At 39.3% G+C, this 25,805-nt stretch overlaps 1 protein-coding gene and 1 long non-coding RNA gene across 10 annotated transcripts in view; one reads left to right on the top strand and one right to left on the bottom strand.

Moving 5' to 3' along the window:
• Nucleotides 1–25,805, bottom strand: part of SLCO4C1 (solute carrier organic anion transporter family member 4C1) — a 294,796-nt gene that overhangs the window by 190,729 nt on the left and 78,262 nt on the right. The gene's annotated exons all lie outside the window — the stretch shown is intronic.
• On the top strand, nt 7,567–8,665 carry LOC140689573 (uncharacterized). The gene is made up of 2 exons (XR_012064608.1): nt 7,567–7,672; nt 8,387–8,665. It is a non-coding gene; the product is annotated as an uncharacterized lncRNA (long non-coding RNA).

Here is a 25,805-nt window from a genome sequence, read left to right as displayed (position 1 = left end):
ACTGCTGTTTTAATTTGAATTTCTGTAATGATAAATAATGTTTAGCATCTTTTAATATGCATACTCGTCATACATACATCTTCTTTTAAGTATGAGTTTGAACCTTTTACCCATTTTCTTGTGTTTATTTTCTTACTTTTGAGTTTTAGCAATTCTTTATATAACTGTTTTGACTCCTTTAACAGGTAAGTAGATTGCAAGTATTTCCTCAGTCTGTTGTTAGTCATTGCATTCTCTTTAAAAATGTCCTTTTCAGAGCAAATGATTTTAATTTTGATAAAATCCAATCACCTTTTTTTCTCTTTCTCAGAGGTAACATATTTTTTGTGTCTAAAATGAAACTTGAATTGTGCCCTGGGGGCCACGGGGCTTGCTGCTTTCCTCTCTGAAACTAAGGCTTTCCTTTCACAAGGGAGTGAGGCCCCTAGAGCCCCTGCCCCGGGGGCCGCCCCTCCTCCCAGGACTCCACCTCCAGCCAGGCTTCCCACCTCCCGCCTGGCCTCCCATCTTTCCTGTGAGGACCCTTTGGAGGTTCGTGGAGAAAAGCCTGTGAATGGGTGCAAATTCCCTTCTGTCCTTGGCAAGAGAGGGAGGTTATCCTCTCACTGGAATTCATGCTCAGCCTCTAGGAAGTGGTTACAAAGTTAACCGGATTCTTGCCCGTGTGCCATCCTCCCATATCCTGCACAGTTGTGTCTGATACCCTTAGAGGGACCTGTTTTTCACTAGAAATCAGGTAACCTGCTTGTCCTGTGACTTCAGCTCTCTAGTGGGTACAAAAAAAGTTTTAATTTTTGGTTTATTTAGTTTGAGAGTGACATACTTTTTGCAACTTTCTATATGCCAGGTAGAAAGAAAACGCCAGATAACCTCTTAAGTTGTTTTACATTCAAAACTCAGTAATAGTAAATTCTTCGAATAATTAACCAAACATGCTATGCATGCATTTGTGCACATACAGATACATGAAAGTGAAGAGAGGCAAGTTTTCACGTTATTCTAATAAGTAAAGTTACAAAGAGGTTAATGAAGAATTTCAAAAACACTAAAGTGTGACACAATTTATTGTACAATTTAAGCCAATTTCATAGTTGATTTACACACTGGCATTTTTTATTAGACTGCCAGCGAGCATGAGAATATCAAACTATGGGCCCACATGAAGCCTGTAAAGAGGACAGGAATATATATCAAATGTAAGTTACTACTAGAAGAAATTGCTGATTACCTGTCCTTTACCCTCAATTATTAAAGATTAATGTTTTACAGCACAATCTGAGGGAAGCACAGCTTGGGAATCCCATCTCTGCTCTCTCTATACTGTAGATGAACAAATACCAATACCTTATGAATTCTGCTCTTCAAATAGTCCAGAGTGCTTTTGGTATTTTGACTCGTAGCATTAGTTTTATGGCTTTGCCCAAGCCAACTACTGAAATAAATGTCTCCTTCAAAAACAAATACTTCGAAAAATAAGTCAAAACCTCTAAAGAAATCAAAAGTAACCATCAAAATTATGGTGTCATCACACCGAAAATGCAGCCAATGATACCATCAACATCACATGGGCTGCAGACAGTCCACCAGCAACAGGGTGGCTGCAAACGACTAACCCGCGCAGTAGAAAACCTGCTGAGAAAGACTGAACCATGCGAACGGGGGAGGGAAAAGCTGAAGAACAGTGTGAGCGCTCGGCTCCCGGTGTTAGAGTAGGCAGATAGCTAGATATGAGCAGAGAAATGGGGACACAGACCAAATGGTAGGAACTGGGCAGAAAGAAGGCGCACAGGCCAAATGCAGGAAACCACACATCATGTAAGCAGCAGGGATCCTTGGGCAGAGAAAGAAAAGCAGGAACCTTGGGGCTGATAAGGGATCATGCCTTTTGTGATGACAAGTGGCCTGGAGAAGAACAAAGAACGGTGAGAAAAGGCAGGAACTGCCAGTGTCCGAATGTAACCTTTTGCTCATTATGCCCTCATTTCAATAAAATTAGCTTTGCAGATCAGAAGTACCCATCATGCACCAACACCATGACACTTCCGATCCAGACAAAATTAGGTCAAAAGTCCCTCCTCCCTTTGGGAAGGTGGAGCGTGGATGATAATCAGGGAATGTGACCCCAAACCCTTTCCTCCCCAATGAATATTCCGCCCATTCATTTTTACACCTTATGTAGCTAACTTGCCAAAGAAACTCAGGGCAGCCGCTCACCTGGGCCTGCCCGCTCTCCCCTTGAGAGTGTACTATCCATCCTTTAATAAATCCTCACTTTACCTTTTTTTAATCTCTAAGTCTTGTCTCTGAATTCTTTCTGGGACGGGACAAGAACCTGGAACACCAGTTGCATCTATCGGCAACACCGGTGCACAGAATACACCGGGGAAAGGCATGCTCCTGGTGCCTGGCATCAATCCTCACTCTGGGGACTGTGATTTAAGCCCTTGTTACAGTGACAGCCTGGGGTAATGCATTCCTCTCGCTAAAATAAGTTTCTCATCAGACCTATTCTAAGAGCTTACAACTCTTCACTGTGAGTATCTCTATACTGGAGGAAATGCTCAGTTTATATCATTTAAACAAAGCCCCCTACAACTGAGTTCCCCTACCGAGGTTATGATTACACCTCTCCATCTAAAACTATTCCTTTGTTTGTCTCCTCTGACCTGAATCCCTTTCTTGTCCGCTCTGACCTCAATCCTGTGCTAACTGAACACTAAACCATAGTCAGATGACTAAGACAGCTGTTACTGATAACATCCGTGTACTAACATCGCTTTGCAGATATCATTAACAATACAGACTCAGGTTTTCCCCCCAGGGCTAGGTGAGTTCACAGAACAGCGAACCATGGACCACCCTGACACAGAATCGTAAACTGGAGACATCCTGACTTCAGATACCACGGTTAGGCAATGTCACAAAAACGTCACAAGATGATGATTTTCTTTCACAGTTTCTTTGTTCTTCCCCTTTAAAACATCCCTAACTCAAAGATCAAGATGAAGGTGATCTGAGATTTGTCTCCCACTCCCTTACTTGGTGCTCTGCCAAAAAAAAAACTGTCCTTCGCTGCAAACACCTACTTGTCAGAGTTTAGCTTTCTGTGTCACAGGCAACCCTTGCTTGGTAACATTATGAGAGAAAAGCAAGCATCCTGCATAGTCACCAAGATCTTCAAACTTCAAATCACATCAACAGCACAGAGAGTATTCTGACTGATTAGGATGGAGCAGCAATATATCCAGGACAATGCAAAGCCATGCACAAAACTCAAACTCACACACACACACAAAAGGAATTCATTTTTTTACCCATACAGAATTTATGAAATTCACCCTTTCTTGTTTTTTCACTGATTCCTATCAATCCTATTTCTCCCTCCCTCCCTTTCTCTTTCTCAAAAACTTTCCCATGATGAAAAACTCCTTCTCCATTATCTTTTCTAAACGCTGCCACATTTCAATCCCTCTTTACAGTCTATCAGTAAACTCATCATTAACCACTGCATTAATCTTTCTTTGCCCAATATATACATACTCCCTTTTCCACTGCTGTCTTCTTCCATTTTTCTTCCTTTTTTCAAAGTGAGACTTTCGTTTTTCTTTTTTCCTTTCCAACTCCATAGATTCTCAATCATCTGCCTCATTTGCAAGCCTACCCACAGACACTGATGTTTAAAAACTGGAATGAAATGCTGTCTGTATTATTGCTGAGTCATTCTTAGTGAAAACTTTCCTAGAAGTTAAAGAGTTAAGCATCAAAAGGGAAAAGTAGCAGTTGTGAAGACCAAGACTCAGTGACTCAGTTTACTCTAGTTGAACAATCACTACTAGATATATTCTGCTCAATCCAAGTGATCTCAACGTTTTCACCCTATTTGTTAATGAAATAAAACTATTAAAAAGGATAGTACTGACTCATCAGGCTACTGTGGCTTCAAATTCAACATGCAGAGAAAATCCTAGGGTATTATTACAACTTGTTTACAGAGTCTAGGGAGTAGCTTTATTTTCCTACAAACACTGTCTTTAAACACACTCTGCTCAATCGCTGCTCCCATTTTACACATATCACATGACTTCTGAGTCATTTTAAAGGATCAAAATCCATGGTCAGTAAGTAAGATTCACCTTCAGGTATTGAAGAACTTCACTGATTTTAAATCAAAACTTTTATCTCCTTTTCAACCCAAAGCTTTCCTACTCCAATATGAGTCTGAACCATGGAGCTATAGTGGGAGAGGTAACACCTGTTCTTTCACTTCCACTTGACCTCTTTCCCTGCCATTTTCCGGCTTTTTCTTGAGCCTGTGAGAAGTTTAGAGAAAGCAGATGAAATTTTATATTCACATTTCTCTCTTGCTGACTCACACTGTGTGACCTCCGACATTCCTCTGCACGGCAGGCATGTGGCCTTTTGAAAGTGCAGCACAGGTGGAGTTTCCTGGAGGTCCTGTGCGGACTTTGGCCTTCTGCATTTTCTAGAATGGGCTATTACAGTCTTGGGATCCACCCGTGCTCACATCCTATCCCCCCACCCCCGAAGCATGCAATCCAGTCTTTTACTTCTGAATTCTCATTGCCCCAACATGCTACAATATTACTTTTAACTTACTATCTCTGCCAGTCAGAGTGGAGGACAGAAGCAGTCCTTTTCCATTATGTCGCCTGATTCCAGTAGCTTTCCTGTTTTTAAACTTCATGGTATTTCTTTATTAATGTTTTTCCCATGTAAATAAAGTACTACAGATGAAGGACTGATACTCCCCATAACACTGGCACATATGCTCAACAAGTAAAAACTGGTATTCTCAGACATACCACTGCAGAGCTGATCAGACTCTGCTTTTCTTTTCTTTATGAAAGCACTTTATTAATGTCCATTTGGAAGATATCTGGAAGTAAGATTAATGTCTTTGACTCCTTATAATCATAAATCTATCCTTCCAGGATACGGAGAATGCTACCAATGTCGTGACGCTTCTTTTTTGACAATATCAAAGGTAAACACACAACCACAAATTCCCCTTACCTAAGGAATTTGACTCTGCTTGTCGTTTAAAAGTCTTTTACAACCAAGAACCCGAATGTCAGGTCTATTTAGAATAATGAATTTCAAATTGCCAGTGACAAAACCTCCAACTGTCAGCTTCTATTTATACAGGAAAAAGAATAGAGGGCAGTGGATTTTACAGATTTGACACTGAAGCGTTTCATGACTGCAGACCTCAAAAAGTGTAGAAAGCAAAAATGCCACATAATTCACACGTAGGCCAACACAGGCCACAGCATTCAACTTTTTTCCTTTTAACGGCTCCTTTATGCAAGTTGGAGTTTGCTTAAAATGCCAGGCTCCACAGCACCAGTTACATACACCTAAACGCCATTTGCATAGGACACTGAATACACCAGGAACAAATATTTAGCTTTGTGTCTCCTATTTGTTTAGAGAATACCTGTCTAGTTCAAAGAGAAGGCTCTTTTGAAGAAGGGGATGTGGTCCAGGGCTGCCTCCAAGGCAGAACTGACACGGGGAAAACCACAGTACACTAACCCCTTTCCCCTGGGCTCCTTGTGGGTGAGGCCACGCTGAGACAAACATTGCATACAGTCTTGAAAGGATGAACACCTGCACACACACCCATGGGGGAAAGCGTAAGAGTTTCCTGACATTCTCTACCTTTTGTTTGCTCCTCCCAGTTAATTCTCCAAAATTCTGCGCCTTTTGCTCCAGGATGAGGACCCAAACAGAAAATACCAGAGATCCCCATGCCTTCTGCCCTTCCTTGTGGCTGAGTCAGCTGAGAGCCCAGCAGGCTATTGGAGGGAAAGACAGAGCACAGAGTTCTCCAGCTCCCGCTGTGAAAGTGCCCTTGGATTGGCAGTGCCCTCTACCCCAGTGAAGGTCACGGTTTCTCCCAAGGTAGCTGCTCTCCACACAGCTGTCTTCTTTCAGGTTATAAAAACCACTCCCTTCCCTTGTTTCTTCAGATCAAGAGTATTTACAGCTGTTATCAGCCCCAGGCTACAACCTTCCACCACTTTAAAAACCATTCCCTTTATTGAGTCATCCTTGAATTTCGGAATTTGGAGTGTGTCACTGCTTCCTGCTGGAACCCTGGCTGACCTGAGCGTGGACAAGACCTGCTTCATCCCCCACCACTCACTGAGTAGCTTGATTGATGCACGGCCAGGACACATAATAAACCTTTAATTCATGAATGAATGAAAAAGGAAGGAAAGGAGGAGGAAAAAAATTGCTTACAGGACTGGTTATTTTAAATTAACAGTGGCTTTCACGTTCCCTCCTTTGGTGATGACACCGAAGGGACATTTAGATCAATTATAGTGAGTCTCTGCCTTCCATCCCCCCTCCAACATCTCACCTAGACTCTGAAAATTGCTTTGACTCTCTCCATTTTGATTTTAGATCTCCTACAGTTCACTTCCTGTATAGCAGTCAGGTTGATTTTCCTAAAGACGTGTATCAACCCTGTAGCTCCCAAGGTCCTCACAAGTTTGTAGATCAGATCACCTGACATAAAATTCTCTTTTGTTAGTTTCTTCCATCGTCCTTAGATTCATCTGTCAAATGCTTCATGTAAACCTTCAAACCTCATTCCAGCCACACTGAACCACTTCGTTTTCCCAAAGGTATCGTGTTTTTTCTTGTGATCCTGCCCACATGCTTTTGTTCTTTTTCCCTTTACTCATTCTTTGCCAGAATACTTCCTATAAATTCTATAAATTCCTATAAATTCTTCCAGACCCAAAACAAGCATCATCTAATCCCACAATTCGAGGGCCCCTTCAGGATCCCCCTGAGCTTCCACAGCACCCCATACTTTCTTACTTCCAGGCACTGCAACGTGCTCTTTATTTCACTATCTCCTTCCAATATCCATTATGTCTGGCACACAAACAGTGCACGATGTTTGTCCAGTGGATGAAGGAACCAGTCAAGATGATCGATATGAGCATAACTGCTACTTGATTCAAACCCTACTCCCCCATCCTGCTCACTCACTCATATATCCTAAAGGCCCTACACTCTGACAATCATCTAGCACGTATTCTCCAGAACAAAGAACTTCTAGTGCAGTGGAGACATGTTCTTGGGTCAAATAAATTATGAACGCACATAAGGAGAAAATATTAGTGATCATGGAGGAAAATGAGTAAGAAATTTATCAAGTGACAAAGTGTAAAACTCCTTGTCTTTACAACACTTCAGGTAAAATAGTTTCTTATTTTATAGTTCCTTGAGGAATGTAACATTTGACATTTTCAGGTACTATTAAGGTTTTGAATCAGTCAGAGATTTTGTTTTTATCACTTCACTATCAAGTGGTTGGCTAACACAATTGAAAAGAGAATTTATTAGAAAATTATCTGGCTACTCATAGCATCAGTAAGAGTAACAGAAGATCAAAAACTGAGTAGAAGGAGGAAAGCAGGGACGCCCCTGAGGTCACGGCCACCAGAGCTGCTGAGCAGCCTCAGGAGGCCGCCACCCCTGGAATGCGTGAACTCCACTGTTCTGTTCTCTGTCCCTGAACTCCGTGCAGAGCACCTGGATATACACAGAGATTCTGACACCAGGGGAGGCATAGATCTCTAAAAGGAAATCAAAAGCCATTACCAACAGAATGGCAACTAGGGATGCTGAGGTAAAAAAACAAAGCCACTATGTGAAACAACAAATATCCACTGAAACTAGGTTTAGTTATTTTTTTAACTTTTAGAAAATTTTCAAAACTTAAAACACACATTAGTTAATAAGAGAGATAATGGTGGACTTAGGGAGTTCAAAATGTAGGCCACAGAAATAAGTCTGGTGAAGGATTAAAAGAAAATCATTTTTAAATGTGTTTTACAGAAACAAACTCACAGAAATAGTAGACAAACCTACAGTTACTAGGTGGAAAAGTGGGGGGAAGGGATACACTGAGAGTTCAAGAATTGCTAATATTAACTACTATATATAAAATTGATTTTAAAAAACCAAATTTCTTCTGTATAGCACAGGGAACTATATTCAATATCTTGTAGAAACCTATAATGAAAAAGAATATAAAAACAAATGTATGTATATGTGTGACTGAAACATTATGCTGTACACCAGAAACTGACACAACGTAACTGGCTATACTTTAACAAATAATAATTTAAAAAATACTTGGTCAATATCAAAAAAGTGTTCTTTATCATAAAATTCCATTAATCCAGATCTAAGTTACTATACAAAAACTAAAGTAAAAACTCTTCTAAGTATTTTATTATTTAATGATTTGTTTGTAATATAGTCATTTAGTTTTTAAAGGATTTTTCTTCTATTTAAATATCTCAGATTATTTTCCTTTTTCTTTTTCCCCTGGTTTCAGTAGAGGAATATGGCTAATCCAAGGGCAATCTCAGTGGAATAAAGACATCTGATGCACCAAAGAAATATGGAGTGATAGGAACTGTTCAGAAAAGGAGTTTATCAATCAAGTAGGATGTTCTTCTTCTGTATTGTGCCAATCGTGATGCACAAATCAAACACTGTGCTTTCTGTTGCTGTTGCTGTTTCACGTAGTTTGCAGAACGTAATTACAGAATTACAGGCTGTCTACCCAGGATGGATGTCTCATCTCAAAATAAACTGATCACACATAGCTTGACCCATTTGTTTTGGTCCCTTTAATATCAATTACAATGACTGTCGGTTTGACACAATTTTAGGACAAAAATAAGATTATACCTGGTTATGTATCACCCATGGAAGGAAAATTCAATGTTTCTCAGCTCTATCATACTAGCCTTTTCCATCTACCTTCAACCTGTATGGTCTTCTCAGGAAAGGAGGCATCAGAGTGACAAGGGCCTAGCAGTGAGCTCCAAGACAACACTGACACGTTTTCATGCACACAAGCCTCATCTCTTCGTTACTCTGAGGACTCTCTGGACCATAAACCAACTCACACAAACCTAAGTCAAAAGGCAATTGTTTAGGTGACCAAATGGTAAATGTGACTCTGCATTTTGTCAGAGGTGACTAGGACCTCAAATGAAAAACAGAGACTTTAAACAGTCCCCATTAAGAAGAGTACCCCAACTGTTAGTGAACATTACAGGTTAAAGTTACTGGAAAGCAGACTCTGAGACAGTTTAGGGTTAAGATACTGATAACGGAGCATCAGTTAAATCAACAATCCTGGAAGGGCAGGAATCAGAATTGAGCAGAGGAAGAGGCCAAACTGCTGTAAGGTCTGACAGCCTCACCAGAGCTGAACTGACCCTTTGGAGTGGACCTGCTTTGGAACAAAACAAATGAGCCTTTATACCTTGGCCTCCATCAGTCATTGGATGTGAAATGACCCTGAGAGGACATGACTTTGTATGAGATAGTTATGCCACTGAGACATCATTCAATAGGTGAAGACTATTTGTTGCAGCACCTGAGGTAACAAGTCCTCCCCTCAAGAGGGATCTGGTGGTCCACAGTCCTACTACAAAGACTCACTGTGCACCACTGAGAGACCTACCTGCCTATATCCTCAAGGAACAGCATCTTCAGAAATCTAGAAGCCTCACTTCTTGAGAGAAACGTAAAAGAAGCTGTGAGAGAAACTGCTGTCCAGTCCGCAATTGACACTGATTTGCACCTTCTTCCACTACCCCTGCAGGATTCCCCAACTCTCAGCTCCCACCTCCTCTGGTCTCAGGGCTTATTTGGTGACATGATCCAAACTCTGATCCCGGAGAGGACTGGGTCCCCATTTGGCATGCTATTCTCAGGCTGGGGTTGCTATAACTGTTCATTTATAGAATAAAATGGACAAGAGGAATGTCTTACTCTGTTCAGGCTGCCCTAACAGAATACACAGACTAACAGACATTTACCTCCTTACAGTTCTGGAGGCTGGAAGTCCAAGACCAAGGTCCAACAGAGTTGATTTATGGTGAGGCCCCTCTTCCTAGCGTACAGATGGCCACCTTCCTACCATGCCCTCTCACAGCCTTTCCTCTACACATGCAGGGAGATCTGTGAGCTTTGGTTTCTCTTCCTCTTTTCTAAGTTTACCAGTCTTGTTGGATTAGGGCTCCTCCCTTATAACCTCATTGAACCTTAATTCCCTCTTTAAGTGCCCCATCTCCAAATGTAGTCACACTAGGGGTTAACACTTCAACACATCATTTTGGAGGAGGGGACACAATTCAGTCCATAAGGAGCACCACGGGTACCTAAACAGTCCACTTTGGTTAAGTAGCGCTCCCAACCCAACTGTGTATCAGAAGTCCTCATTCTCTTGATGTTCAGCATCAATTATTCCTGCCAAGATGGTGTCTGCACCTGCCTGTCAGTCTCTGTAAACAAGGAATTTGAAGTGCCCAGTTGACTGATGTAGATGGTAATCTACAAGGACCCTGGCAAAAGTGCACTCTGAGGGACCAGGACATTTAACCCTCAGGGTCCAGAGTTGCAGGGGCAAGAGGCATCCAGCCCCACTCAGATCACTAGGAGTGACAGTAACTGAGATCACAGTTGCTTTTCTCCTATGGTTCTGTCAAAGATAAACACAGCTGAGCATTGGTTAAAGTGGCGAAAACATTTTATTCTGTAATTCTTGACAGTAGGGGAAAGAGCTGAGCTGTTCTGAGCAATCTAAAAGGAAGAATGAGGGAGGAGGCAGAAATGATGCATATAAATCACACATTTTAAAGTTTTAGTCAACAAGAATTAGCCATTAATATTTTGATTGCATTTTCAAATCAGCTAATCGGCTTAACTGTGGCTTTGTGACAGATCAAAGCTAACTGGTTCCCACAAATAACTGCCAATGTAACATCAACTATGAACGTGACAACAAAAAAACAGTAATAACATAATAACTAACATTTGTTGTATGTCCATGTACCACATGTTTTACATGGATTATTTCCTTAATCTTCACAAATTTTCTATTAGGTAGTTATTAAATACTTTTAAATTCTAGGTCACATGGAAAGAAACATGGCCTGGACATCCTAAAAACACACACACACTCGCATATTTCAAACTGCATGGTCCCAAAATACATGAAACAGTTCTCTATAATGAATCAAGTACCCAAATAATTACAAAGTAAGGCTCATCATATAGCCTCTCACTGAGAAAAACAAGAGATTCTGAAGAATTGTTAAACGACTTAACTATCAAAGAGTAGGATTTATTGTCCTACAAAAGCTAACTTTTTGGATGGAATTTACTCTGTTCATCTCCCAGGAAGAAAAACAAAATCAAAGTGTCTGCTACTGTCCTCCAGGGACAGACAATGTCATTTGAAACCTTCTCATCACTCTGTCAAGGCTGAAGCCATGGACGTGCACCAACCACTATACCTGAGCACATCAGAAGAGAAAGGAAAAGGTGAGAGGTGTGCTTGCACCTATAGAACAGTATCCTTTTCCACGCGGCATCACTGACTGGTGGTCAGCCATCTCATGAACCACAGCACTGACAGTCATCCTTCGTGGGATATGGTTCCCAGTTCAACTTCAGTAGTTGCTAAAAGTGGAGTCTACTGTCTTTAAAATTCCCTGAACGAAATAAAACAAAGCTCGAGAACTTTTGGTTTTATTTAAATTGTCACATCGCCATCTTGTGGCTGCAGTTGGTAGAAGAGGAAACATGATCCCTGGGAGGCCCCAGTGCATCTCCCTCTGCTTTGTCCTTGGGTTCAAACTTTGAACTCACGTCGGGAGAGCGTGATATCATCTCAAATGTCCAAGCAAGTCAACTGAGGCTAAAAATGCTCTGTTGCTATGACTGGCAGCTATTGGATCTGACAGAGGAGAGCCCAACCTCTATATGAGGATATGATTGCTGAAAAAGAAAAGTCATCTCTAACATAAGTATAAAATAAATAAAAACTCAATTAAAATCTGAAAAGGTCTTGGTATGAAGCATCATATAATGCTCCAGTCAAGGACAATGAGGTCAGATTTTCTCAGAAGCATCTACTATTTTCTTTAACTCAGACAATTACAGAATGAGTGCTTTTCAACAGCATAACAGACGGATAATAGATGGATTATGGATTCAACTGCATTCAATTCATGCAGCTACAGGTAAATTTAAAGTAGAAGCCGCTCGAAGCAGTGTCTCCCTATTTAGCTGATTTGAGAGCTCCACTAAGGACTGCATCAAGACAAATTTTCATGCCCATTTCGTTGATTAAATTTCCAACCCTGTTGTACTTTGAAACACGAATGGGATGGCCTAGTATGGCTGCATATTAACATCTAATTATATCTGTTGCGGATTCATTAATTCACTCAAATTTGTCAACTTTAGTATCAGGTCAAACAGGAAAATTATGAATTTTGTCAAGTGGAAGTTCTTTTTCTAACATATTCCAGAACAGGGAAATTTTCAAGAGAAAGATGATGCATCTGCATCACCAACTAGACTAAGTCAGCTGGAAAAGAGGGGGGTGAATAGTGGTCCAGGGAGCCTGGGAGGAGGAAAGGGGAACAAAAGGCTGAGCAGGGAAGTTAAAGAAAAGTTAGGTGATGTGGAAGATGGTATTTATTCTGCCTTAGTGTGAGACTGCTCCAAAACCTATGACTGACGACTATCTCTATTATACACCAAGAACCTTGAGAGAGAACTAGGGGCAGTTCCCAAGAAGCTGGCACCACGGCCAGAATGAGACATCACAAGGCTGAAGAGACTCCAAGATCTCCAGCCTAGCTGGGAGAAGTCTTCTGCCAGCGAGCTGTCGAAAAACACAATTAGCTGCTGCACAAATACATCATCGTTTCCAAAACCCTATTCATCGTGGGGGAAGTCCACTGATGGGTAACTTCAAGGCAAGAAAGAGTTCTTAGCTCCTTCACCTTGCTCCAGCTTGACATCAAACTGTGGCAAAGACCTAAACTGTTTATGAGGTTTGAAGAGACATTTTCCACTTCCTTTAAATCCCTAAATTTCACTAATTCTTAAAATGTATTTTCTTACTACGGTCTCCCATTGACTCAAGATATGCTGACTTTTATAACCAGTAGAAATATATCACTCTATCTCCACTTCAATAAATGATTTCTACCTCCTGTGTTTATTGCCTATTGTTAAGAGATATATAGTCCAGATTATAACGTGGAGAACATTCACTGTCCTTAAACGCATGGATGCTCACTTCAGAAGTTAGCAGACCTATCAATCACTCCATCTCAGATAATGGTCTACCCTTTGATCACTATGATAATTGCTTGACAGTGGTCAGCAGATCACTAGAGACATTTAGAAATTAAATTACTTGCTCTTCAAATAGAAGGAAATAATGAAGAGAAATCATTTTCATAGGAATAGGAATTCTACTCATCTCAAATATGAATCCTCTGATGAGCATTTGTATTAGGGATTCAGATAAATACTATTATAGGACTTTCTGCTTTAAGGAAATGGAAAATAATCTATAAAGAGGAGACATTCTGGGAAATTGAAACACTGACTTCAGTTTTAATGGACATCTTTGTTTGGGTACAATAGTTGCTCAAAAGGATAAAGTCCAGAAAGGGTGAATTATCACTTTTACATTGCAAGATTAACAAAATAACAACTTAGGTCAAACTTGAAGATGCACTTGTGTGTATTTCTGTTACTGTGTTGAGTCCACCTTGTGTCCCTCCCTGGGGATCAGTTGGCCAGTGGGCAGTTGGGTAAATTTTGTGGGCTGAGCTGATCTCCATGAGAGAAATGGATGCATGAAGTCCTAGCCTCCCCCTAGACTGGAATCTGAGCCACTGGTAAGTGGGGCTGCAAGCATATATACTTGAGCCATATTCATGACATACTATGTTTGGTTCTAGTCTTTAAGAAAATATAAGCTTGAATCAGAAAATCAACATTCTCCCCAGTCCTAAACACTCAGCACAGCTGTAGGGGCTGCAGCACCCATCACTTTGGGTCCCAACTTTGTGACTATCAGAACCTAGGTTAAGGCACTGACAATGGCATTGTAGAGGTGGGCATCAGCCACAGTGACAGACACACACCCATGCTTTTCACAGCCAGCAGCCATCATGGGGAGGGCCAGCTCTGCAGAGAGGAATACGGGAGATGTTCACAAGGTTAACCAAAGAGACACAAGCCTTTTACCTCTGGATTTTCACCTTGATACAAAGTCATAGCTGAGCCCCTCCCAGCTCCCTCATAAATGTATAGAACAGTACCAATGCCCTTACTTCCTGGAAGCCTTGATGAAGAAAGTGAGTACTGCAAAGACTAGCCCTTTGTGTTCTGATCTTCCTTATGCACCAGTGTAATTGCAAACTTATTCAGACTTCAGAATTTTTATTGCTGGTGATGTGTATGAATTTGAAAAGCATGCAGCCTAATTTTGTGATTGTCAGTTGAACTCACAGGGCAGGCTCTGAAAAACTTACCCATTTGGTCTGACAGTACAACTGATATGAAAATCCTAATTGGTTAATGAACATAGAACCCTTGGATAACATTCATCTTTCTGACTACTTTCATGGGTCTTCTTCAACTAGTTTTACTCTCATCACATACACCTTTTCATTGTTTAACGTTCCTTTACTGAAACAGTCAAATATGGACACCACTTGAATAAGCCTCAGAGTAAAAGAAAGGTACATGTCTACAGCTGCCCTGGACAACAACGAGCGTGAAGCCGCGGGTATTGTGGCTCCACTCGGGGTCTTATTACCGACAAGTGACACTAAGTCACCAGATACAGAGACCTGAAAAAGAAAGTCACTCTGTCTATTCTTGAGCTGGCTTAGGAATTCTATAAGTACATGAGCGTCTTCCTCTAAACCTGGTGTCTTGCTTATCTTCTCTTGTTGCCTTTCCCTCAGCAGAAGCCTGAATTGGGCTGGTGAGAAAAGCACCAAGTATAAGATGAAGAATAAAGTCAAAACTATAGGACACTGATGAAAGAAAATGAAGATGACAAAAACAGACAGAAAGATATGTTGCTTATTAATATTGTGAAAATGACCACACTACCCAAAGCAACCTACAGCTTCAATGCCATCCCTATGGAAATACCAATGGTATTATTCACAGAACTAGAACAAATAATTCTAAAATTTGTATGGAAACACAAAAGACCCAAGAACTGCCAAAATAATCTAAAGAACAAAGCTGGAGATATCACACTCCCTAATTTCAAACTAAAGCTACAGTCATCAAAGCATTATGGTACTGGCACAAAAATCGACACACAGATTAATGAAACAGAACAGAGAGCCTAGAAATGAACCCGCCTTTTTATGAGTGATTAATCTATGACAAAGGAGGCAAGAATACATAATGGGGAAAAGACAGACTCTTCAATACATGGTACTGGGAAAGCTGGACAGCTCCATGCAAAACAATCAAACTAGACTAGTGTCTCACATCATATACAAAAATAAATTCAAAATGTATTAAAGACTTACATATAAGACCTGAGGCCACAAAGCTTCTGGAAGAAAACATAGGCAGTACACTCTCTGACATATGAGTAGTATTTTTTGGATCTGTCTCCTCAGGCAAAAGAAACAAAAGCAAAAATAAACAAATGGGACCTAATCAAACCAGAAAACTTCTGCACAGTGAAGGGGAACTATTAACAAAATAAAAAGGCTGCCCATTGAATGCGAAAAGACATTTGCAAATGACATAGCCAATAATGGTTACTGTCCAAGATACACAAAGAACTCATGCAACTCAACATTAAACACACAAACAACCCAAGTAAAAAAAATACCATACAATCAAGAAATTCCACTCATGGTTATTTGTCCAAAAAATATGATATATGTACCCCACTGTTCACACTGTTCACTGTTATTTACAATAGCCAAGATATGGAAGCAACCAAAGTGCCTGTCAACAGATGAATGAATAAACAAGATGTCTATATATACAATGAAACAATTCTCAGCCATAAAAAAAAGAATAAAATCTTGCCATTCGTGACAACATGGATGGATCTAGAAGATATTACGAATGGTGAAGTCAGACAGAAAGACAAATACTGTATGACTTCACTTACATGGGGAATCTAAAAAACAAAAATGAACAAATAGAACAAAGCTGAAACAGAGTCATGGATACAGTGAACAAACAGATGGATGCCCGAGGTGAGGGAGGGAGGGAAGAGATTTATAAGATATATATAACTTTGTTTTCCTTTTTATTGTGTTTCATGAAAAAAATTACAGATTTTATATAAATCTCCAGTGAAAATCTTCATTGCAGTGTATTTTTTTAATTTACTGTTGATGGAAAGTGGTACTTTAACATGATTATCAAAAATATATTTTAACTCATGCTGGCCATCTGGAACGATCTTGGGAAATATTAAAATAAGGACCAGAATTCCTTTAATCAGCTCCATCATCTTTCCCCATGTGTTTAGCAGAGTTTCTTGATTTTTTTTGGTTTATATTTTACATCAGTATTTTTTAAACATTTATTAAACTTTTTGTGGTCTAGTATGTAATATTTGGCATTGGTGGAAAACATCCCATGAATATATGAAAAACTACTGACTACACCATATAAAATACAACATACATCTATTGGTTCTACTTATTTACTGAAGTATTTATATCAATTTAACTAAAGATTATTTTGGTGCTTATTATACGGCAGGTTCTCATTTAAATTTTATCTACCTGATCAGTTACAGATTCAATTTATTTTTTTTTACTCTCCAAATACAATAATACACTTTTATAAATTATTTTGCTTACAGAAATTTGTTTTTTACATTTTGGTTTTATATTATTCAGCATTAAGACTTCTATTTGTTATTACATAATGATTATTGTTATTGTATTTTATTATTTGTTATCCATGCTTTCCTTTAATTTTAATTGAATTCAATTCACTGTATCTTTCATTGTTACCTAATGTTTTTCCAAGATCTCTAGCTTGCAAATGCTATGTTGTTGAATTACAGTGGTTTTCAACAGTCAAACCTGAGACTCTCTGCTATCAAGAAAAAGTTTGCATCACTTACTCTCATTACTATACTTATTAGGATTGATTTCAGTTTTCCTGTTTAATTCTTTTCACATCCATGTTGACACTTGAAAAAAAATTGTGCTCGCTGTATGAACTACAATATATTTATATTTGTTTTTATTATTTACAAAGCAAATAGTCTAGTTATCTTTCCTGATAGTCTAGATATCTTTCCTACGGATAATTTTGGGGTTTTTTTCATGATGTTTAATTCTTATTTTTAATTGATGTGCAGTCAATTTATAATGTTTGTTTCAGGTATATAGCAAAGGGATTTGGTTATACATATACATACATATATAATTTTTCAGGTTTTTTTCCATTACAGCTCATAATAAGAAATTGAATATAGTTTCTTGTTCTATACAGTAGGCCTCTGTTTATCTACTTCATGTATCATAAAGTGTATCTGTTAGTCCCAAATAAAACACAATTTTCTTAAGTTGTATATTTGTGATAACACAATAAGAAAAATGACTTTTAATTTACTTTTATTACAAACCACTATAAAGAACTGTCCTGTTACATATTGTAAAAGAAAGGTCATGAGAAATACAGTGTTGAATTTGGGCTAACTAAATGTAAGAGTGTGTGACCTGCCTCACTGTTGCTCTTTAGCCTAAGAAAATAATTCCATTTCAATGAGGCAGGAAGCCCCATAAAAAGACTGGCAGAACCCCTAGGCAGGGCTGCTGCTCTCCTCCCACTAGCCTCCAGTTCCCTGGCCCAGAGGCTCTATCTCACTTTTTGCCTCTAAAGCTGCTTACACCTAGAATTCTATTGGTTCCCTGAGCTCACTTTCCTTCACTCCTGATTGGTTACTACTCTCGCTTCTGATTGGTCCACTTTCCTAACTTCTGATTGGTCCATTTGTAGTACGTCATTTGCATGGAGCTCACTCCTGATTGGTCTATTTCTACAAAGCTTGTTCCTGGTTGGTCAACTTCTGTTGTACTTTATTTGCATATGATGTTGCAAAGTGTAAAACTGGCAGCCTATAAAAGGCCTGTGTAAACCTACAGACGGGGTCCAGAGCTTGAAGTGTTAACTCCTCTGGGCCCGCTGACGTAATAAACCTGAGTTCTCCAGCTCTCGGAGTTCTGCTTGGTTTCTCGCCCTGATCCAGGTTGCTGTCACAACTGAACTGTAACACCGAGCTGTAACACATTTTTCTGCAACATCAATAGTAAAAAAACACAAGCATTAGCACTGTAAAGAACTCTGCTTTCCCCTCTCCTTGTGTTTACCGTGGTTCCTGATGTCTCAGTTCATTTACTCAGTCATGAAGTTGGACACAAATCCATGGCTTCATCTTGATTCCCTGAATATATGCTATTTCTCTCTCACAACAATGATTGCCATGTTCCTGTTATGTCTCTATTTCTATCTTGATTAGGCAGCTGTTGCAAAATTATCTTAATTCTTGTTTTCATCTTACACAAAGGAAATCAAAGGTGCTTTGAACTTTTTTTGAAGCAGTTTATATCATTTATAGTCTTATGAATGAGATAGTTACCTTTTCCAAAAGTGCAAATAATCTTTCCACTGTTAAAAAACAAGACCAGCCTGGAAAATTCCCTGAGCAGACAAAACCAGTTTGCTATGAACAGAGCTTAATTTAGCTGATTTTGCAAGACTACCTTCAGCTGGGCCATTTCTTGTTTGTGCCTCTGGAAATCATAAGCAAAATTAAGTCATGGCCTTCTCACTATACAAGTTGCTTTATAACAATATACCCCTGAGCTTCATTCCACGTTTTGGTTTGAGTGCTCCTGGTTCACGAATTATCTTCTGGTGTGTGCAAAATGAGCTTTTACTAATTACTACTTCAGCAATTCATTGGTTTTCATTTTTTCTGAGCTTTTGACACCACCTCTTCCAAAATTCATGTTTTAAAAATATCAGTGGAGGACTTTTCTGCTTCTAACTCCAGAGGATTAAACTGTATCAGATCAACCTTCCTAGTAAGAACAAAGAGAATAAATAAAAATGATTAAAACATTTTTTACATCAAAGGCCCACCATGGCAGGCGAGGCCTGGCGTTCTAAGATATTTGCGAGAGACTATTTCAGAAGTGCCTCGCCACCCTTTTCACTCTTCCCATTTGTACCCACTCGCTTTGCCATCTGACTTCGTTGATCCTCCCATTTTAAAGGGTGGCATCTGGCCCCACACCCCTGTGTACACAGATGGATGTAGAACTTGCCTTTAGCCAATAGAATGCAACTGAAGACTGTGCTGTGTCAATTCCATGCCTGAGCCTCAAGAAACTTGGGAAGTTTTCCTTTCTCTCCTGTATCCCTATCACTGCCACGTGACCCGGTCTAGCATGAGAGACGCACGCAGAAGACTAGACACGCGAGCAGCGAAGGCGCCCAGGCTCAGAGCCAACCAACTCACAAAGCACAACTACCCAGGCACTTGTAACTGACTTCACATAAAGGAGGAAACCCCGCTGAAACAAACCAAGTCCGCGGCAGAGTCCTGCCTGACTTGCACACCTACAGAACCACAGTTAAATATACGCTTGTTATTTTAAACTGCTGATTTGTGAAGCAGTTTGTTTCCCAGCAGTTGCTACTACCGGAATCCTGACAGAAAGCAAAGTACGAAAGCTGAGGTCCACCGAAACTATCCTTCAACAAGAAAGGAGAAATAAAGATGTTCTCCGACAAAGGAAGAGTGAAAAAGAGTTTGTCACTAGAAGCCTGACTATTAAAGACGGGCTGGGCTGCCCTGGCGCCGCTCTCCTCGCCTCGGCCTCACCGCGCGCGGCCCCTGAGCCCGCTCCCCCCAGCTCAGAGCACCGCCCGCGCCGCCTTCCCTACCTCCAGGCCGGTCCTCGCGTCTCTCCAGGGCCGACACAGTCGCTGTCCCGCCGCAACGTGGTTTCTCCGAGGTCAGCAACTCGGCCTAGCAGCTCCACTGGGTCTCGCCTGCCGCAGCGTCCGTCCAGTTGGAACTGAGCCTGGCGGCTTCCCCACGGACCGGAACCGGAACTCAACCGCCCGCCTCAACCCGCAGCAGCTGCGCGGCCCACGCCCACGCCGCCCACGCCGCCCACGCCCCACAAGAAGTTGCACCACCTGGAGACTCGGAACATTTAAAGTGGTCTCAGAGAAAACCGCCCAGAAACGGGACGGTTTTAAAGACATATTGGAGGAGGCAGTAATATGTACTAAGAAACCGGAGAAATTCCAATAAAGAAGAAAGCACCATTTCTAAGTCAAAAAATATAATTCTGTTGCTTGAAATAGTTACTGCTTAAAACGGAATATTACACGTTTGACTTGTGAAACAGCCTGTTGCTGAACCAAAACACCTGTTACCACTATAAATGTCAAGGTTTCAGTCTCATTTACTGTTGAATACTTAGACTTTCTCTAATAAGAAAACCACACCCCAGATTGGAGCAAACTGCAGTCCTAGAGTGATCGCAGAGCAGTTGCTAAGAATACAGCTTTCTCCCCTAAAGCTCGGACTTCACAGCAATGGATGTTTCAGGTTCGAGGGAAGCCCAAACTAAAGTGCTATATCTGTCATCATCATCGTTTGCTGTCAATTAAAATGAAAACCTTTGTTAACGCACTATACTCAGCTCTCACTCAGCTGTATCATCTCACTGCCAAGGATAAGTCAATGGTCCACACCTGACGCCCTTCTGATAGAACTAGTTGCAAATGATAGGTGTTTGTTGGATGGACCTTTCTCTCTCACCCCTGTCTTATTTCCATATATCCCTTTCTAACACTCAGGAAAATAAACAGATTAGTGTAGTATTAGGAGAGGAAACTACTTTATTAAGAGTGGAGATTTTCAGCTTAACTTTAAAAGCACAATAATAGTTACCCAGGCTGTAATTAAGCTGACCTTAGATTTAGTAGTATAAACTAGAAGAGGTGTGTATTTGTAGGAAGAGAAAAAGCCAAGTTCTTATTTATCTATGTCAGTTCATTAGAATTCGCTTTTTCATGCCGTTACTCTTAGAACCCACACAGTCCCCTTCCCACTAGACTAGGTCCTAAGGAAGCCTGTTTCCATTCTCCTACCCTTTTTACGAGTGCTAATTGTAGATTATTTTATCACCAGGACACAATGCTACTGCCCAAAAGGAAAAGATGTCACTTCTGCTCAATTAACATCACCAGAAAATATAAAAAAGAAATCTTTCTCTTTTGTAAGAGTCTTGCCCAACAGTTTCTCATTGTTCCATGGTTGGTGGGGTGTCCTTTTCTGCTGGAGGTAATCACACCAGAGAAGGGACACAACTTTTGATCACACGCTAGGAAGTAGACTCTGGACAGCCAACTTTTCATCTGCCCAGCTGTATAACAGCTGCATTGCCCAGTGTTCCAGGTGTGCCAAGTTTGATGTAGGATGAATTCTGTTGAAGTCGCTTCCCCCAGAGCTAAAGAGTTGCCGTATCTCTGTCACAGTTCTTTATTAAGAGCTCTGTGGTGATGAGGATGTGTGTGATGCTTTTACTGAACTTTCTTCTCCTAGCACATACTGTTCTCTTCTTCCTTTCACTTACTCCATCCTCATCTTTACTCCCCACATGTAAGCAAAACATGAGTTAAATAAGAATTAAAAGTCACAAGAATCCCACAAAAATAAAAAGAATGGCTAAAAGGAGTTCTTGAACAGAAAGAAAATGATAAAAGAAAGAATCTTGGAGCATCAGGAAAGAAAGAGAAAAATGGAAAGAACAGAAAAATGGGTAAATGCAATACACTGGCTTTCTTCTCATGAGTTTTCTAAATCATATGTGATGACTAAGACAAAAATTTTAACACCAGCAGACACTCAAGACAATGCTATTTAAAAGCATGGAGAGTAAAGGTCCTCAATGAAAGTTCTAGATGGTAGAACTGGCAAACTCTGAGAGGCTACGCTGTTCACTGTTACACTCAGAGCAACCACTAAGAAAACTATGTGAACTATACACTCAAAAACACTGTAAATAAATGAAGATGGAATCCTAAAAAATGTTCAATTAACTCACAAGAAGGAATGAAAAAGTAACAGAAGAAACAAAAGGAAAATAAACAGCAAACTTAAACCCTAACATATCAATAATTATCTTAAATGTAAATGGCTTAAATACACCAAATAAAAGATAGAGGTTGGCAGAGAGCATCAAAAAACAAACAAACAAACAAAAAACAAAAACAAAAAACAAAGAGAAACCTGACAAATAGCATTAAGGTAACATCAACAGTAATGTGATCTTGATATGATGTGATGAAAATGCCACATTACCTTGGGCATATTTCTTCCCCAAACCCATCACCCAGTCTTCTCTTGACAAAAGCAATAAACAAATCCCACTTGAGAGACATTCTACAAAATATTTGACCAGTAATTCTCAAAACTATCAAAATCATAGAAAGTAAGGAAATTCTGAGAAAATATCACAATCAAGAGGACCCTAAGGAAACATGACTACTGGATGATCCTGGTAAAGAAAACATTAGGAAAAAACTGAGGCAGTCTGAGTAAAATATAGATTTTAGTAAATAATAATGTATCAACATTAGTTCATTAATGTAATAAGGGGAACTCTCTAGTTTATTTGTAAATTTTTTGTGTAAAAACTCTAAAATGTAAAACTGTCCCAAAATAAAAAAATTATTAAAGATTAAACAAATTACAGTCTATTGAAATGATGTCTTATTCTCTCTTCCTTAAAAATCCTGTTTTATATTTCTCATATAAGTGGTATCAGGTAATAAAAAGTAAAGAGGATGTCAGGAAACTTTTGGAGGTGATTGGTATGTTTATGGCATAGGTTATAAGTGACAGTCTCACAGGTGTATACTTATTTACAAACTCATCAAATTGTATACATAAAAAAGTATATTACATGACAAACAGTGTGATGACACATTCATTAACTGAAACAACTATTCTCAGTCACACAGGGCAAATAGTATTTTACAAACGTTTTTGGTACACCTGTCTTTACACAGTATTTTACATGAAAAAAGAGAAAAAAGTTAGGACTAATTAATGGAAGAGGAGTGATACAATATTACACGTAACAACATACCTGCTATTAATATTATACATAAAAATATATACACATATAAAAATATAATATGTAAAATATACACATATAATTACATATATAATTATACATATAATAATTCTGTAACAGTACCTATTCTGATTCTGGGGGCCCAGGTATTGGACTTGCTATGGCAGTTGGATGTGAAAATATGACGGTGAGTTGTGAGCCTGGAGTCAGCAATAAGGATACAATAAAGAGGAAGCAGAAAGCATAAAACCATCTTTCCAAAAATACAATGAAAAGTCTTAGTGATTCAGCAAAGGAAAACAAAAAAGGAAGAAAAAGCTACAAAATATGGTCCTACAGATTCTAAAAGAAGATAGGAGGAAAAAGGACAGACAGTGACCCACTTATTTGTATGTCCTCCTCAAGGCCCAGATAGAGTCAGGGGACAGTATCCTGGATAGTTTCAAAGGAATTGTAAGGACAGAGGAGACTCTGAAAAGAAATCACTTTGTAAGTTGACCCACACCATCTTGCAGACAGCCATTTTAAGGTCAGATAAACCACATCAAGTCAAAATTATGAATTAAGCATACATCTTATGCTTAGGTCTGTGCTAAACATTTTTTAAAGTGTATAAGAGATAAACAATCTAAGTCTCCATCAACAGATGAATGGATAAAGAAGATGTGGTGTATAATACAATGGAATATTATTCAGCCATAAAAAGAATGAAATTCTCCCGTCTGCAACAATGTGGATTGACCTAGAGAGTATTATGTTTAGTGAAATAAATCAGACAGAGAAAGACAAATACTCTGTGTTATCCCGTATTGTGGATTCTAAAAAATGAAACAAATGAACACATATAACAAAACAGAAATAGACTCGCAGATATAAAGCACCAAACTAGTGGTTACCAGTGAGGAGAGGGAAGGGAACAAGAGAGAGAGGAGCAAGACAGGGTAAGAGATGAAGACGTACACACTATGATATATAAAATAAATAAGCTACAAGGATATGCTGTATAGCACAGGGAAATGTAGACATTACTTTATAATTTTAAATGGAGTATAATCTATAAAAAATATTGAATCACTGTATTATATACCTGAAACTAATATAACATTGTAAATCAACTATACTTCATTTTTTTTAAGTTCACAAACGATAAAATAAAAATACTCTCCCTGCCTTCAAGGAATGCACAGTCACTGTGGAGAAAGACAACACCATCAGGACTACCAAAAATGACACAGGTGGTCAGATTTAGGAGTCAGAGTCAGGTATAAGGAAATAGTGCTCATGTCTTACTGCAGAGTATGGTGATGCAAACCTTATTGTAAGATTAAGCCTGATGTTCAAAAAGGAACACCCTGCCAAAAATCTTACTGTAGTATGTTTCAAAGTATGTTTGTGCACAATATTTCGTTGTCAATACAACAGTTAAGCCAAATGTCACACAACTCCCACTCTCTCTTCTATGAGGCAACATGTTCATAGTTATCAAGACTGAGTTCACATTGACCACCAAATAAGGATGTGTCCACTAGCTTCTTAAGGAACCCACTTACAGGTGAAATGAAGTCAGTTAAGTGATACCTGATCTCAACCCCTTTGAATGGTTTTGTTGATTTTATAACTGCTTTAAATTTGAGGAGATAACTTTTTAGATGTTGTCTTGTTTCTATGTGGCCTCAGGCAAAGAATTCAGATTTGCAGGCCACTTCTTCCTTTTTCTTTGTGTGTGTGTGTGTTTTTTAAACACCTTTATAGTGGTATGGTTCCTGTACAGTAAACAACACATATTTCAGATGTACAATTTGATGAATTTTGATAGATGAATACACCCATGAAACCACCACCACAATCAAGATAGCTAACATTTCCATTTCTCCCCAAGAGGTGCAATTTTTGAATTCCCAATTTATCCCTTCCCACCGCTTTTAACCCCTGGATAACCCTAAGTTTGTTCTCTATGTCTGTGAGTCTGTTTCTGTTTTGTAGGTAAGTTCACTTACGTTCTTCTTTTTTTTTTTTTTTTTAATTCCGCATATAAGCAATATCATAAGGAATTTTTCTTTCTCTTTCTGGCTTACTTTACTTAGAATGATGATCTCCAGGTCCATCCATGTTGCTACAAATGACATTATTTTATCCTTTTTGTGGCTGAGTAGTATTCCATTGTATAAATATTCTACATCTTCTTTATCCAGTCATCTGCCAATGGACATTTAGGTCATTTCCATGTCTTGGCTATTGTAAATAGTGCTGCTGTGAACACTGGGATGCACGTGTCTTTTTAAATTACATTTTTCTCTGGATATCAAACCAACGGTACGCAATGTACCTGGTGCTTTACTTCTCACAGCTAAGAGAAGCAGAGACTGCTGGAGGGGTTGAGCTCAGGGCACATTTCAGTACACATTATAAACCACTTCCAGGAGAACAACCATTTTCAATTATACCCTGTCTGGCAGCAATTTTCAAAAATGATTTTAATAAAAATCTCATCCCTATTCCTCCAAATAAGCAATGCCTTTCATCTAAACCCATCTTTTCCAAGGTGGAGTCAAAAGTTCTAGGGACATGTAAGTTTTTGCCAAGGCACAGAGCTCTGAGGCAGGCTTGTATGGCCTTTACCACTGTTTTATATTCTGAATAACAAAATCTGAATTCACCAAACAGGCTTAATTACATTTTCCTAAAGACTTATTCACTTTCCATAATAGATTGTAACTGAATTACTTTAACAGTGAAATTTTCTTGTGCATT

This window comes from Vicugna pacos, chromosome 3 (assembly GCF_048564905.1).
Source record: "Vicugna pacos chromosome 3, VicPac4, whole genome shotgun sequence".
NCBI lineage: Eukaryota > Metazoa > Chordata > Mammalia > Artiodactyla > Camelidae > Vicugna > Vicugna pacos.
Note: the sequence above shows the minus strand (reverse complement) of the source record. Positions and strands in the feature narration are given on the sequence as shown.